This window comes from Natator depressus, chromosome 3, assembly GCF_965152275.1.
Source record: "Natator depressus isolate rNatDep1 chromosome 3, rNatDep2.hap1, whole genome shotgun sequence".
NCBI classification, from domain to species: Eukaryota; Metazoa; Chordata; order Testudines; family Cheloniidae; genus Natator; species Natator depressus.
Genome location: NC_134236.1, coordinates 78,113,862 through 78,128,914, shown reverse-complemented (window position 1 = coordinate 78,128,914; position 15,053 = coordinate 78,113,862). Strand labels below are relative to the sequence as shown.

The following is a 15,053-nucleotide window of genomic DNA, read 5'->3' as shown; positions in this document are numbered from 1 at the left end:
TCATTTAACAAAATAAAATGTTAATTAAAATTGGAGAAAATCTTTAGCTCTGATGCCCCACAAGTGCATATCAAGTTCAATGATGATATAATTAGATTTTTTTTGTTAAAAATACTCTAGATGACTACAATAACACTTAGCATCATATTTAACAATGAACACAAGATCAGAGATAATCAGTTAAATACATACAAGATGTAAACAGATCTCACATTGCAAATGACTCCATTAGATATCAGAATTTAAGGAAAAGGACTGTCTTTTCCTATCTGTTTATACAGCACCTAGCACAATTGAGCCTTAGTCCTGCTTGGGGCCTTAGGCCCTACTACAGTACTAATAATAATTGCATTATTTATTTTATGTTTACATCAGTGCCATCTATAAAGCTCAGACTGGCATAATTTAGTGGGTATGACAAAGGGGGTAAAACAATCTGTTTCCATTTATACTTCTTTCACCCAAAGAATATGTCTCAACACAAAGTCTTTGTTGTAGTGTAGCTGCACTTTTCCCCCCTCCAGGATTAAAGCAGAAATATCCATGCTTTCTCTAAGAATGCTAGCAGATAGCATATTTTCCTTATTCCTTTCATTCCAGATTATGAGTAAACTGTCCCTGCATAGAGCATGCTGTACAAACTGAAAAATGTTCCTTCCTATATTCATTATCAAAGTGACTTGTTTTAGTATTAGGTAAAATCATGAGATTTTGGTAACAGTCAGGTCACTATACAGTAAAATAAAACAACAAATCAATAAATAAATGCTATGCTCTAATATACCATTTTTGAATGCTATGCTATGCAGTTGCAGCTGGCTTCTGTTTAAACAAAAGGCACAATGGCAAACAGTGTGATTGGACTTTTGCTCAAGCACCAAGAAACTAACAGGAAAAGAAGAATGATTGCAAGACAGCATAGGCTGCTTTCTCAACAGCATTTCTCCTATCTGCAGCAAATCAGCTTTTCACAGTAATGCTGTGTGATAGATAAATTGTGCATTATTGCTGTCAGGAGTGCATACGAAAGGAATGGATGACAAATTGTAGGCTTTTTTACTCAGGGTTGGGGGAATGGTGGTAACTTTTGCATCCAGTCAAAATGTGTGGGCTTACAATTAACACACCAGCAAGAATTTCCATAGACAAAGCCTGTGTTATATTCCGAGTGGCAACCAAAGCTCCAAGTTGCATAGGCAATGTCAAGCACAGACATAATAGAATTCTGAGCACCTCAGGGAATGTATGTTGTCAGTGACTTTCACAATGAAATAAGACATCCTATTCCACCAATCCCCAGTCAATGAAAGGATAGAATTTCTAATCAATGTTTATGTTTTGATTATTTGTGCATTGCTTTGAGCTATTTCTAAGCTGCTGTTATGGCAACCCTGAGATACACTGTCCTTGGCCTTGGAGAAAGAGATCCATAATGCATTAGGTTCACATTCACATAAACCTGTTTTCTCAGCCTCAAATGACATTGCAAACCAACCAGCAAAATTTAGGTCCATGCAGGTTCACTGGTATGCCAGAAGTCAGAGAGGTAGCCAGGCTAGAAAATATCACTGAGTTTTATTTAGGAGATAGTGAGGAGAAAAAAAATGTACAAATATTCACACGTTTACAAAGCAAATGTTGAGGAAAGTAAGAAGAGCTTGAAGAAGCATCATGTGAAGGAGGAAGAGGAAGCATGAAAAAGAATGATAAGGGGCTGTAGAGAAGGAAAGCGAAAGTGCAGAGGAGCAGGCAATGGGACTGCAAAAGGAACGGTAAAATGATCCAGAGATGCAGGTCATGAAGGTAGAATGTGATCTGATGCCTGGGATCGTTCTGAATCAAGCTATACCAAGCGGTATGTCATTAGCGAGCTGTCATTGGAGAAGCACGTAGGAATCGTGGCTATATGGGAAGTACTCAAAAAATTACATGGAGTTGTTGGAACAGTAGGATGGTCTTGGGTGGCTGGGTGGGTGGGGCTGAGTTTAAATGGTGCAAAATGTGGCACCACTGATTGAGTCAGGGACTGCAGTAAGCAAAATTATGCAAAATTATAATTCATGAGAGTTAATGAGGCTAAATAATAATGCAGTCGGATTCCACTAACAGAACTAAGAATGACAACGTGCCTACCAGGGCCACTGCCTGCCAGAGTCAGCCAGCTAGAGAGGCTATGATGAAATGTTTAAGGGATTTTCTGATTTTTTCCATCTGGATCAGATAGCTCAGCAAGAAAATAATCCATCTCTCACCCTGAGTAAAATAGCTTCTGACGACTTCTTTACTACATAAAGTTTGTTCAGCATATCAGAGGTATGGGGAACTGGGTATTATATACTACAGTGATAAGCATCCGAGATGTTAAAAATAAATTTAAAATTGCATAAAAAGTAGAGCAGGGTAGAAACAGGGTTTTTTGTTTCATGGAGAATACCATGAGTTTGAATTTTTTTTCTATTCCAGAACAGAACCAAAGCAAAAAAGTCAGAAATTTCCTGAAGAACAACCCCTCCCCTCAAAAAAAAAATTATGAGTCAACTGAAACATTTTGTTTCTATTTCAACTTTTTATTTTACTTTTATATCATACAAAATTTTAAAAATTGTAACAGTCATTTTGACACAGCACATCAAAATGTTATGTCCTGAAAAGGTTGAAATAGAATGTTCCATTCTGACTTTATCAAAATGCATTTTTAAATTTTTTCTCTTTAAATGAACTATTGTTGAAACTAACAGATTTAAACAAAATGTTTCTCTTTTGACGATTCGGCATTTTCCAACAGAAATGCATTCCATCAGAAAATTCTCAATCAATTCTAAAAAGTGAGAAACTGCAAGACTTACCTCATGTGGCCTTTCCGGGGAACAGGGTTTGAACTCAAAATGTGTCACTGAACCACAAACTCAGAATGTTCATTGCTAGCAGCTGGAGCAAACGTTCATTGTTCGATTTTGACAAAGAGTTTGCAAATTCAAGTGCTGATTTATGAACATGGAGTCAAGGCTGATTTTGAGTAAATTCAATGTTTTGAGTTTAAAGTTTCTGACACCTTTAGATAAAATATTTTTGGAACAAAGGACTGTATCATTACCAGAAAGAGCATTCATGAATCTATCATCTAATATCATGCACAGAAGTCTTTCACTATTTTCCTCACTGTTACAAAATGACAGTTTCACTCCTTTGTTTCTGCAGTGCAACTCCATGAAAATTTTAAAAAAGATGGATGTTCATTATAGCATACTGACATACAGGAACTATTTGCTAGGTCAATATATTGCTGGGTCAATATATGGCTTTCAAATAAATATGTAATTTAAGGCAGCAATGAATGAACATCAAAAGAATCAGTAGTTCTGACTCTTGAGGTTTCCCTTAGTCTCTCCCATTTCTTTGCCTCTTATTCTCTCTTTCTGACCCCCCGTTTTATTCCCTTATCTACCCAAATTCCTCAACAACCTCCAAACAGATGTATTCAAACTATTTTTTCTACCCACTCCCCAAAAAGACCTAGCTCTTCCTTACAGAATCCTCAGTACTCCCAACACCCAGATGGTCCCAAGTCACTCTCTTTGATGACCACCACATCCCGTTCCTAGGTGATAATATGTCAAGGGAGTCTGAGACTTGGCACTTCCTCTCTTGGGTTTTCTTTGATGATACTATTAAAATCCTCCACCATCTGGGGCTTTCCACAGTCAGAGGAACCCCAGAACTCAAATGACTTGAAGACACCAGCCAGCAAGACTAACTCCTGCTAAGACTTCCCCAGTGGTATGTCTGTCTAGGTACTTATATAATTTCAATCAATGCCAAGAGAAACCAGCACCTACTGTGTGGATTCAACCAAAAACCAAAACTCAGTCCAAGTTCACTCAAAATCTTCACGATCCTTTTGGTGAACTTGTGCCAAGGTTCAGGAACTAGGGCAGTCTTGACTAACTAGCAATTTCATTGCAAACATTTTGCAACACTTGCACATGAATGCTGTACATATAAGTCAATGATTTAACATAAAATATGCAGCAGAATCATTAAAAATGCCTCCTGGATCAACCATTGCGATAGATACTATTCAAGTTGCTACAAATATCACTCATTCTAGGTAAAGTGGGGAAATGGTGATACCTTAGATACCACCATGTAAATGTTGGCAAATGCTGATGTTTTAGTAGAAATCACTTTATCTTTTCCCCATGTTATAAACTAGGTAGAAACAGTCTCTTTTCAATTAACTTATTTTGGTGAACTTTGGCATTAATGAAACTTAGTTATACCCTTATTCTTTCGTATGGCTAGTGTAGAGCAGCAACTACAGTTTCACTAGAAGTTGATCAAGCCAAATGGCTACATCAGGAGTAGCAGAATTTATTGCAGTAATGCTTCCTTCATATTTATAAATTGGGCAGTAGGTAGTCATATGTTCGATGCCTGTCATGGGGAACATCACTCACATGCCGGGGAGTCCTTGATTTTCCATTTCTGCATTAGATGTTCTCATCTACCATGGTTGGTTCGGATTCAGATCAGAGTTGACCCAGATGACCGTGGAGGGTCAAACCCAGGAACCCTTCTGCCTGGGATCTGGCACAAAGTGACTTTTTTTAAGTCTTGTTTAGCCCAATCTGCTTTCCAAGCCTCCTTCTGATCATAGCCTGACTGCATGAGGCTACATGAATGTTCCCAGAAAGGTTTGCAAGGTGTTGTCAAGGTCTTAGTGGATAGGAAGTTATACTCTGAAATACAGAACAGGCACAGTAGGGCAACTGAATGTCACATGCTATCTAGATCACATACTTGAGCTGACATTGAGAATCAACAGGAGGAAAAATGTGAACATAGGGGATTGAGTGAGTTTGAGTAAAGAAAACAAAACCAAAAATCAATAAAATAAATGAGTACAAAGGAGAAACCATTACAAATGAAGAGATGAGTCAATTAAGAACTTGATCATTTTCCAGCTGAACTCAGTGGCAAAATTCCTATTTACTTCAATGGAACAGGCTCAGTTAAATGGAATGGGGAAAGGGAAGAATAAAACCTCTGATTTCACGTTTAGAGAACGTGAAATTTCACGTTTAGAGAACTTAGCGTTCTCATGAACTGACTACTTGACATCTGTGTGCTATGGATCAACACCAAAAAAGTAATGGAGAGTCTCCTTTAGTATAGGCAGTACAAGTGCGTAGACAGATAGCTGAATGAATATAGTCGCACTGCTCACATGCCTAGCATTGTAAAACGAGAGTTTATTTTTTGAATTTTCTCACCTCCCCTTGCACAGATGCCAAAGAAGATAGAAGTTTAAAATCAATAAAGTCTTACTATAGGTTGCCCTAGGCATGATGCATATTGTCATGGGTAGCCTCTTACTAATTTTAGTTGTAGTTGGTTGGTTTTCACTTCAGCTTGAAATGTTCGGTTTCTTTGTGAAAACGCATCCAGGAAACCTGGTACCTTTGCCAGTACCTTTGTTTCCAGTACTCTGATCAGCTAGACACTCATAACCAGCTAGCTATGGACAAAGAAAAAAATGATGTAATAATACTACCAGCAGTGGTTCTTCTACTAGAAAACACACACATAAATAAATAATGGAAAAAATAAAAATCAGAGTGAAATAAATGCATTCTAGCCTTTTGACCACAGTAACTTAGCCACCTGAGTAACTGAGCAACCCACAAATATTCATTCATTCATTCATTCTTGCAAACTCCCCCTGCTAGGGTATGGAAGCATTATTATCCCCATTTTACAGAAAGTGAGAGACAGAGAAGTAAAGGTCTCACAGGAAGTCTTTAGCAGAGCCGCGAACAAAACCTAAGTCACCTTTCTGTGCTTCAACCACTAGTTCTCCCCAGTTCTATACATTATTCTGCATTATGAAAGAGAACAAATATTCAATGAGATGTCCATATGTGGACAATTGCTCTGGTTCCTCAGACCATCTAATTCCTATGCACACACCAGTAGGGAGCTCCACAGGAGCAGCAAGGAGAGCAACTGCGGCCTGGCATTCACTTAATAGCCTAGCAGCCAGAGCAAAAGTCTGAGGGACACTTCACAGCTGCCCTTACTCAACAAAGAGATGTGGAACTAAGGTGAATTTTACAGCCCCAACTAAGGTTTGACCTAAACCTGCTACTGATAACACTACATTCATATAGCACCTGTCACATTTCATCCCAAAGGATTCCAAAGCACTTTCAATAAAGTAAAACTGGAAACTGGTAGACCAAAAGGCATGTTCCAGAAAAAATAAAACCTAAAAATCAACCTTTGCCACTAAGTAGACTTATTTTGCTTTGTTTTAGAAACTGTTGGATAAGGGCTACAGAAACTGGGCTCAGAGGAAGAATCTAAAATTAAAAACCAACCATGAAAGCATGCCTTCCAATGTACAAAAGGGCAAGTAACCATAAAGATCCTGAAAAGTGTTTCTCATGGAAGTGAGTAGGAGTAGCAAGTATTCATCAGGATTTGGCCCAGATGTTGGCGTTTTCTGAAGAGCAGAATGTATTCAATTGGGAAAACAGCCTACGTGAAGTATTGAGGGGCTACACAGAACACTACCTCATGGTTACAGAATTGCTTGTTATGTGGAGATAAACTTTCAGCAGAAATACAAATTAAATCTAGAGCAAACATTTCTCCCTGATTAGACCAATACAGTGAATGGTGATGTCTACTTAGGAGTTTCTTTCTCATTAAAGCTAACCAATCTGAAACAAAATGACATTTTCTTTCTTGCTTATTTAATTGTATTTCGTTTCTAGCAGTCATATCTAGAGTTGGAGTTTTACAACTTTGCAGGCGAAAGCAACACATCTGAGAGGAATGTGGTTTTGAATGAACGTAAATATTATATTTTAGAACATACTCTTTTTCCATTTAAGTTCTTGCACAGTGTATTCCACTATCATTGGAGAGATATGCAGCTGAACTGACAAAGCATGAAAGACTTGAATCATCATCATCATCAAGTAGTTTATTCTTAATGGATTTGGCATGTAATTCTATGCAAGGAAACCATGTGTGGTCTGCTGATATTGATCTAATTAATTTCTAATCAGGAGTTAGGCCAATTGTTTGACACAAGTTAGGGCCAAAGCCAATTGTTTGTAGGCAAATGCTTACTCATCCGCATGTCAACATTTTTTTGTCCCCTCCGGTAGATGAACAGAACGGCAGATCTGTCATGATTTGTGAATGGATGGATGAATAAATGAATGAATACATATTCTTTTTCAGCATTTGCACAGTACAATAAGTTTTAAAAGATTGTATCTACTGTTTGTGCTTGGGTAGAACTACATAATTTTTTAAATTGCACCTGCCATCCACACAATCCTTTTTTTGGCTTTGCATTCGACATGCAAGGGTAGCAGGACTCCCCTCCAAAAGCTCCCTGGTGGAAATATGGAGTAATCAAAATTTGTGTTTCTTATCATTTTTACTAAACTAAGTCTTCTATACCCACAGGGGGTGAGGGGAAGGCATCTCTTCTCATCACTTTAGAAATTATTGTTCTAAAGCTTTTCCATTGTTGCCATAACAGTTAGTTAATCAACCATGTGAGCCATTCTTTTTACCCCCTTTCTCCTTATTGACTTATTTTGTCAACATTTTGTAAAGGAACATGCAAGCAAGAAAATTAAATGTAATAAAAACTCAAAACAACATCGAGAGGGTATAAAGATATAACGTTCACAAACACATGAATTCCTGGGCAATTTCCATCTTTTTAACTAATGAAAGCACTTTCTTCCCTTTATAAGACACAGAAGTGGCATTAAATGTAAGAGTACATTAACAGTGACTGTTTTCTCTCCAAATACAATTAAATAAACACTTGCAGTAGCACTTTTTAACTTTACTGCCAATATATTTGTCTTTACAACAAGACACACTCTGATAAACACTTTATCTTTCAATACTAAGATTGCAAAACTGTTAGGTTTCAGGACTTGCTTAGCATAAAAGTGAGCATAATAGCTTCATAGTACTCTTTTCAACAAAGTCATTTTTTTTTAAAAAAAAAAGGTTAACTTTTTTATTGGAATACCCAGACAATAAAATGCACATAATTAGATCTGGGACAACAGATACCATTGAGACTATATTTAATTATGGAAGTAGTTAATAAGAAACATAAAATACATACACCTTCAGGGCACTACACCAAAATGCCAGTTGCACAGTATTAATAGTGGCGGGCTACCCACTGTGTAAATATAAAGTGCTTAGGGAACAAGTAAGCTCTATGCATAAATAGTACATAACTCCTTTACCAAAAAAATTCACATAACAGCTAGGAATTCAGTTCAGTAATAGCCTGATTTTGAGAAATTCTTAGTTCTCAGTTCAAGAAAACATTTAATTCAGGACATCACTCAAGAACATATTTAAATTTTCATCACATGCTTGAGATTATAAGTGCTGTCCTGAACATGGACAGACTTAAGCATGTGGTTAAGTGGTTTCCTGAATGTAGGCCTTGATAAGGTGAACAGAACTTCTCAGATAACAGAAGAATTAGAAAATGCTGTTGTACTTGGAGCTGTTTATCATTGTGATGATTCTGGAACAAAATGTCTGTGACTGGTTGTTCCATTCCACTACTGTGAAACGACCAAAGAGACCAAAATTAAATTTGGAACATTTTAAATCTCTTTCCTAAAAAACAGAAGTGTTGAACATTTGGCAGAGTTCATTACAACTGCTCTCTCTCTCTCTTTAACTGAAATAATGTTTTGTCTCCCAACCATATTGCTGGGTAATGCCTACCTGATTAAATACTTTCAAAATGCATGGATATACTTGGCAGAAAAAGGGTACACTTGGCAGGTTCTATTTGCAGATTAATGACACTGAGCACTCAGTGTAACTTCTACGCTTACAGAAAGCAAAGAACTCCACCAAATCTGCATATCTGCATTTGTCACAGATTATATCTAAATTTTTCATCGATTTATTTTCAATATCTAGAAAAAAATATAACATCCTTATTAAGAATACTGTGGTTTTGTGTTAGCAATTAATTCTCACTTATGAACTCGCAATATAATGTATCTTCAGGGGTTTCTGATTTAGCTATAAAAATGGTTGGGTTGTTTTTAAGTTATCAAAGTGTAGAAATTGAAGTTTACCAGTTGGGAGATTTCTTCTTCTTTAACCTTCAGAAAGGATTTTTATTTTTCTCTTCAACTTAGCGCTTATAAAAATCTAGGGTTGATAGCCCTGGACAGCAGTGGGAGTTAAGAATGGAGAGTCAGATAGATAGGTTTATGTTATTAATATGTAAATTATTAATCATGCATGGCAAAGATTGTTTAAGACTAATTGTAAGGAGGACCTTCATTATTGTTCTCTTAGAAAGGGAGCATTGTTAAGGGCTATATGCTGAAATAGCTGCTTTTAGAACCATTTGTCAAGCAGGATTAAGTTTATACATGCATATTCCATATGTGTATATGTTATGAAATGAAAAGAAATTTGTACTAAAACAACAAAGTGTATCTAGAAGCCAACAAAAAGTATAATGAAGAGCACTACTATTGCTTTGTATGGATTGGTGGGTCAAGGACTTGTAGGTTAACTGTCTTCTCCCTTATCCTGGATTTTTAAAACCTTTGTATGAATTTCCTAGATGATTCTAGTTTTAAGCCTTACACTTCATATTACCTTAATATGGGTTGGTTAAGGTAAGACAGGGAAAACACAATCAACTTCAGTTTACAACATGTCATATATATTCCACACTGGCTGAAATTGCTTAACCTTTCATCGTCCTTTATATCTGGCTTACAAAAAAAAAAAAAAAAAAAAAAAAGCTGGACCCAGGGGCAACCAAGTGTAAATAAATTCAAGGCAAGGAGATAAGAGAAGAATATTCAGCCGAGGCCAGTTATAAGGCCCCTTTATTTCTGTTTAAGACATACTACAAATCCTGAATTAAAACTTTCCGGACAAACTTTCATTCTGGCTTCTTTTTAAAAAAATCACATATGTTTGGTGTCTGCCTAAATTTGGTACAATAGACAGGTTACCAAAAGTTAAATGTTGTAATATTTTTGATCCTTGGTGTGAAATAATTGCCCCCTTCCTGCAGTCTGAAATGGAAATTTACAAAATTATTATACTGCACATATGATCACAAAAGCTATCCTGACGCACACCACCAATAAAACTTCTAACATTTACAGCATGGTACATACATCAGCAACTGGTGTTTTTAACTGCCTGTGAGCATGTGTCAAGTCAAATAGCTTTGTTCTGTAATGAACAGCCAGTCTAATGCCAGTAATCATTACATTCATGGTACTGGAAACAGTTCTCATTCCTTTCTTGAATTAGTAGAGAAACGCCAAATATTCATAGATAGGATTTGAGATATATTTATGTGTAACAGTGATATCCAGAGGACAGGTAATTTAAACACAGGTGGTCTTCCCCTATGGATTTCCAAAAGAACACACTTTTTGTCCATTTAAGGGGTGTTGCCAGAATTAAGTAGATATGGAAGTAGTGGCCCTCAAAAGCATCTCACTGCTTCACCAGTTTGCTGCTTATAGTTAGCTGGCTAACTACAGATCTGACCTCTGGCCAACACTTTAAAGAAATCCATTATCTTATCTTATATTTATAAACAATGGCAGGACTGGCCCATGGATCTGTTGATACATCTCAGAACTAACAAGTAGAATATTCATTGCCTTACTCTATTGCTTCCCAGATCAACAACCTCTGAGAGTGGTTTGAATGCCACTTACTCAGCCTCTATGGGAAAAAAGTGTCCTGTATAAATTTGGAAGTGGCCTCTTCTAGTTGATTAAATGAGAGGGGATGATTACATACAAAAAGTCCCCATGAGCTGAAAGAATTGTGGATGTGGCAGGGAATCCAAAGGTAGGACGCTTCAGGGCTCCAGTAGGGAACTTCTAGGAAAACAAAATAGGAAATGTGAAATTATTCGAATTTGAACAAAGATGTTCTTTGCATTTCCACTATACCATATTTTGTTGGAGATGCAAGTGTTGCTTTATTAAGGAAGGATTTAGGGCTTGAGCCTGAAAACTAGTATTTAAGGGGTAGTCCTTACCCCTGGGAGTAGCATAACTAAAGTTATTTCTTCTCAGAATAAGGTAGATAAGATAGTATGTGGAATGAAAACAGAACAATGAAAAGAATGTGAAGAAAAGGGAACATTAAAAGGCTGCTTTACCATTCACTGTAGATATACATTCAGCTTTACAGTGATCTCAAAGTCACAAAGGCAAAGGAAAAAAAGGTGGAATAGCAGCTAGCAGCAGCCTCCACTCCAGACTGCTGGGAGCTGCTGCTCTCCTCCACAAAGGCATGTTATTAGGACAGATATGCATGTTTAATATATCAGCCCACAGAGATTCCGAGAAAGGGGCATGATTTAATTAAAAGCGAATGGTTTTATTCCCATTCACCAGCTGTTTGCATATCCCTGTCTGAAACAGCAGCACATCAGGAATCATGTTTCTAGACTGCAGTATATGCCTTGAATTTGCTGGAGTAAAATACGCACATAAAACTCCTTAGCGGAGCAGTCAATATGGAGCTGTCTCCCTTACATGAGATTTCACATAGCTTTCAAACACCCAAATGCAAAATCTAGCATGTGGATTTATGTCTTGGAAATTTGGGGTTTATAAAAACTAGTGTAGTCATTACTTTCCATTCATATGTAGATTTTATATCTCTGATAGATAGGATATGGCTGAATATTTTTTTTATTTAATGAGTAATCCACATGTGATCCAGTGTGAATAAACTAACATTCTTATTTTATTTGAATGGTTCAGAACTGCGTGAGAGAATGCAACATAATGAAAATTGTTCATACAGAACCGTAAGTGGTGATTGCAGAACTGTATGATGCAGTATTTTTGTCAGTGAAGTGAAAAACAGTCTTATTTAACTAAAGCACATGACAGCCAAGGTGGCATGTCACAAACAAAATCCATTTTTGACATGCATCACTTTCACTTCAGTGAGAATCATGCTACCTGTCACAAAGTGCTGCAACCCTAAAGCAGGAAGAAAGTTAAAGTACATTCTGCTGAGATATGTAAGTATTTCAAGGCTATACGTAAACTGTGATTTACAACAGTCACAAATAAAATATGAGAAATGGAGACAAAAACTAAAATTCTCTATGCTGTATTTTTGGTTTATACATATGTCAGAAAAGCTTATTAGACCTAAGTTTCATATGGACACTATTTCTCAAAATTTCTATAGTTTAGTCCAGGGATTGGCAACCTTTGGCACGCGGCCTCCCAGGGTAAGCCCCCTGGCGGGCTGGGCCAGACCAGTTTGTTTACCTGCCACGTCCACAGGTTCAGCTGATCACAGCTCCCACTGGCCATGGTTCACCACTCCAAGCCAATGGGGGCTGCGGGAAGTGGCGAAGGCCGAGGGATGTGCTAGCCGTTGCTTCCCACAGCCCACATTGGCCTGAAATGGCGAACCGCGGCCAGTGGAAGCTGCAATCGGCTGAACCTGCAGACGCGGCAGGTAAACAAACCGGCTGGCCCACAAGGAGGCTCACCCTGGCAGGCTGCGTGACAAAGGAGGCCGATACCTGGTGTAGTCTGTGGTGTAGATGGTGCTGCCGTTGTAGCATGCAGATATCCAAAGATCAAGGAATTAAACTCTTAGAAGTTGTTCAAAAATACAGATGTACCTTTGAATAGTAAATTCTTTAAACAGCACTTTTTAAATATTCACAATTTGGCTTTTGTTTTTAAAAAGACAGAAGATCTAAAATATATTCTCCAGAAACCAAAGGTGCATTTTAAATGAACAAATTTTTAAAATCCTTTTTTTCCAAAAAACATATCAGGAAGTTCTGACTGGCTAAAGAACCTGGATTTGCAAGTGAGCTCACACAGGAGATCTCAGAATAAGAATTTGGGCATGCTCTCTCTTTACCCTCTTCCACACATCATAAAAGGCATGAATCAAGCTGAGCGGTGCTTACACTAGTCCTCCTACACCTAAAGCTTGTTTGCCCTGCAAAGAGTTTATTGTTTTGATTTGTATAATAGGAGATCATAGAGGCTTCCATCAAGAGAGCAGATTGATTACGTTAAGACAACACATGGTCCCAAACAGCTTACAATCTAGACAAGTGGTGGGAGAATGTAAGTATTTTAGTTCAGGAAATGAAACACAAAGTGATTTGCCTAAGGTCACAACAAGAAGCCTGTAGCAAAACCAGGAATGTAACCCAGATCTCAGCAATCCCAATCCAGTTTTGTAATTACAAGGACATTCTCCTACTCCACTTTAGATCAGACTGGCACTGAGAAGACCTACTACCACCACTCACTGAGATACAAGACAGGCATATGGGGCATGGGAAACATGATTTTTAGGTGTCAGTGGGCAGAGTCGGTTACCCACTGCCAACAAGAAAGGCTTCCTCCAAGTACTCAATATCCCAGCCATTTCATGCTGCATCTGACTGGGAGCTTCCTTTGTTCCACCATCTTGGCCACACCATACTTTGACTAGGGCTGCTTCTGAGGGCCCCACTACCCAACTACTTCTCACTGCCAGGAAGGAGTTTCCTCTGGCCTCCAGATCTCCTATGTGCTGCAACCTGCACCTAACTGGAGGCTGCTGAAGGCTGTTGCTTTCTTTCCGCATCCCTGCACACCGTCTCCCACAGGTAGACCATCCCTGTCCTTCTGCCCCCTTTGTTCTCCATCCTGCCGTGTCCTCCAACTTCTTGAGCCCTTTCAGCCTTTCCTAGCTTACAGGACTTATATTCATCATTTTTATAAACTAAAATACAGATAATTTAAATTATAAGCAGAGGGAAAAGGGGTGAAATATTACAGGGGACAAAGATGCATCCAAGTGGGTCTGAATGAGTTCTCAGGTGTGCTTGAACCAGCTCTGAAACACATTATTCTTATGAATATCTGCTACAAAATCCATCACTTAAGTAAATATCTGAGGTTTCATAAAGAATATACATGGTAAACAGGGAAATATGCAATAAGAAGACGACTTCCACTGAATTCAAGGGCTTTGGATCAGGCTTCAAAATGCCCAAAATTTCATAACACAACTTGGTCATTATAGTATATTTGATCACTGAATGCAATATATTGGGATCATGAGTGCAGTACTTGATTGCAGACATGCCTAACCCATGGAAAAAATGCAGAAATTGGGCTTGTTTTTGGCTTAATTGGCTTGTGAGCTGCCTGTTGGCTAGTTTTTGACTTGTAGCTTGTTTGGCTTCTAACTTGTTGCAGCTTGTTGCTTCTATTTTTTTATTGGCTCCCGGCAAGCAGGGGCAAGGGTGGGAGACAGTCAGGAGTGTACAGCGGGCCCACCACAGTCCCAGACTGCATGCCAGGGCGATCTAGTCACATAGAATGTTGGGCTTCTTAGGGATTGACTTGTTTTGGCCTTGTTTTGAAATGGGATTAGCTTGATTTTTGGTTTATTGTAAAAGTTGGGGTGCTTATTTACTGAGTGAATTTTGGCAAGCGTTCTTGATTGCCTTTTTGCTGATGTAGAATTCCACAATTGGTCGGTGAAAGGAATATAGAGAAATGTGCTATTTGTATTTTTGTTAGGTATTTGATACTGTGTCTTGCATAATTTTACTTGAAAAATATATTTAAATAGACTGGGATAGTAACTGTCATGTGAAGGGAAAAGTACTTGAATGATGGCAACTCAAGTTGGGGAGAAATTTGTAGGCTGTCACAGAGGATTGGTATTAGATTCATAGGTATTTAGGTCAGAAGGGACCATTATGATCATCTAGTCTGTCCTCCTGCACAACGCAGGCCACAGAATTTCACCCACCACTCCTGCAAAAAACCTCACACGTATATCTGTGCTATTGAAGTCCTCAAATCGTAGTTTAAAGACTTCAAGGAGCAGAGAATCCTCCAGCAAGTGACCTGTGCCCCATGCTACAGAGGAAGGCGAAAAACCTCCAGGGCCTCTTCCAATCTGCCCTGGAGGAAAATTCCTTCCCGACCCCAAAT

General features: G+C 38.2%; 1 protein-coding gene and 1 long non-coding RNA gene across 4 annotated transcripts in view; both read right to left on the bottom strand.

Annotated features, from left to right (window-relative positions):
• Positions 1-15,053, bottom strand: part of GRIK2 (glutamate ionotropic receptor kainate type subunit 2) — a 594,466-nt gene that overhangs the window by 473,906 nt on the left and 105,507 nt on the right. The window lies entirely within an intron of this gene.
• The window catches only part of LOC141984787 (uncharacterized), a 74,888-nt gene that overhangs the window by 48,236 nt on the left and 11,599 nt on the right, over positions 1-15,053 (bottom strand). The gene's annotated exons all lie outside the window — the stretch shown is intronic.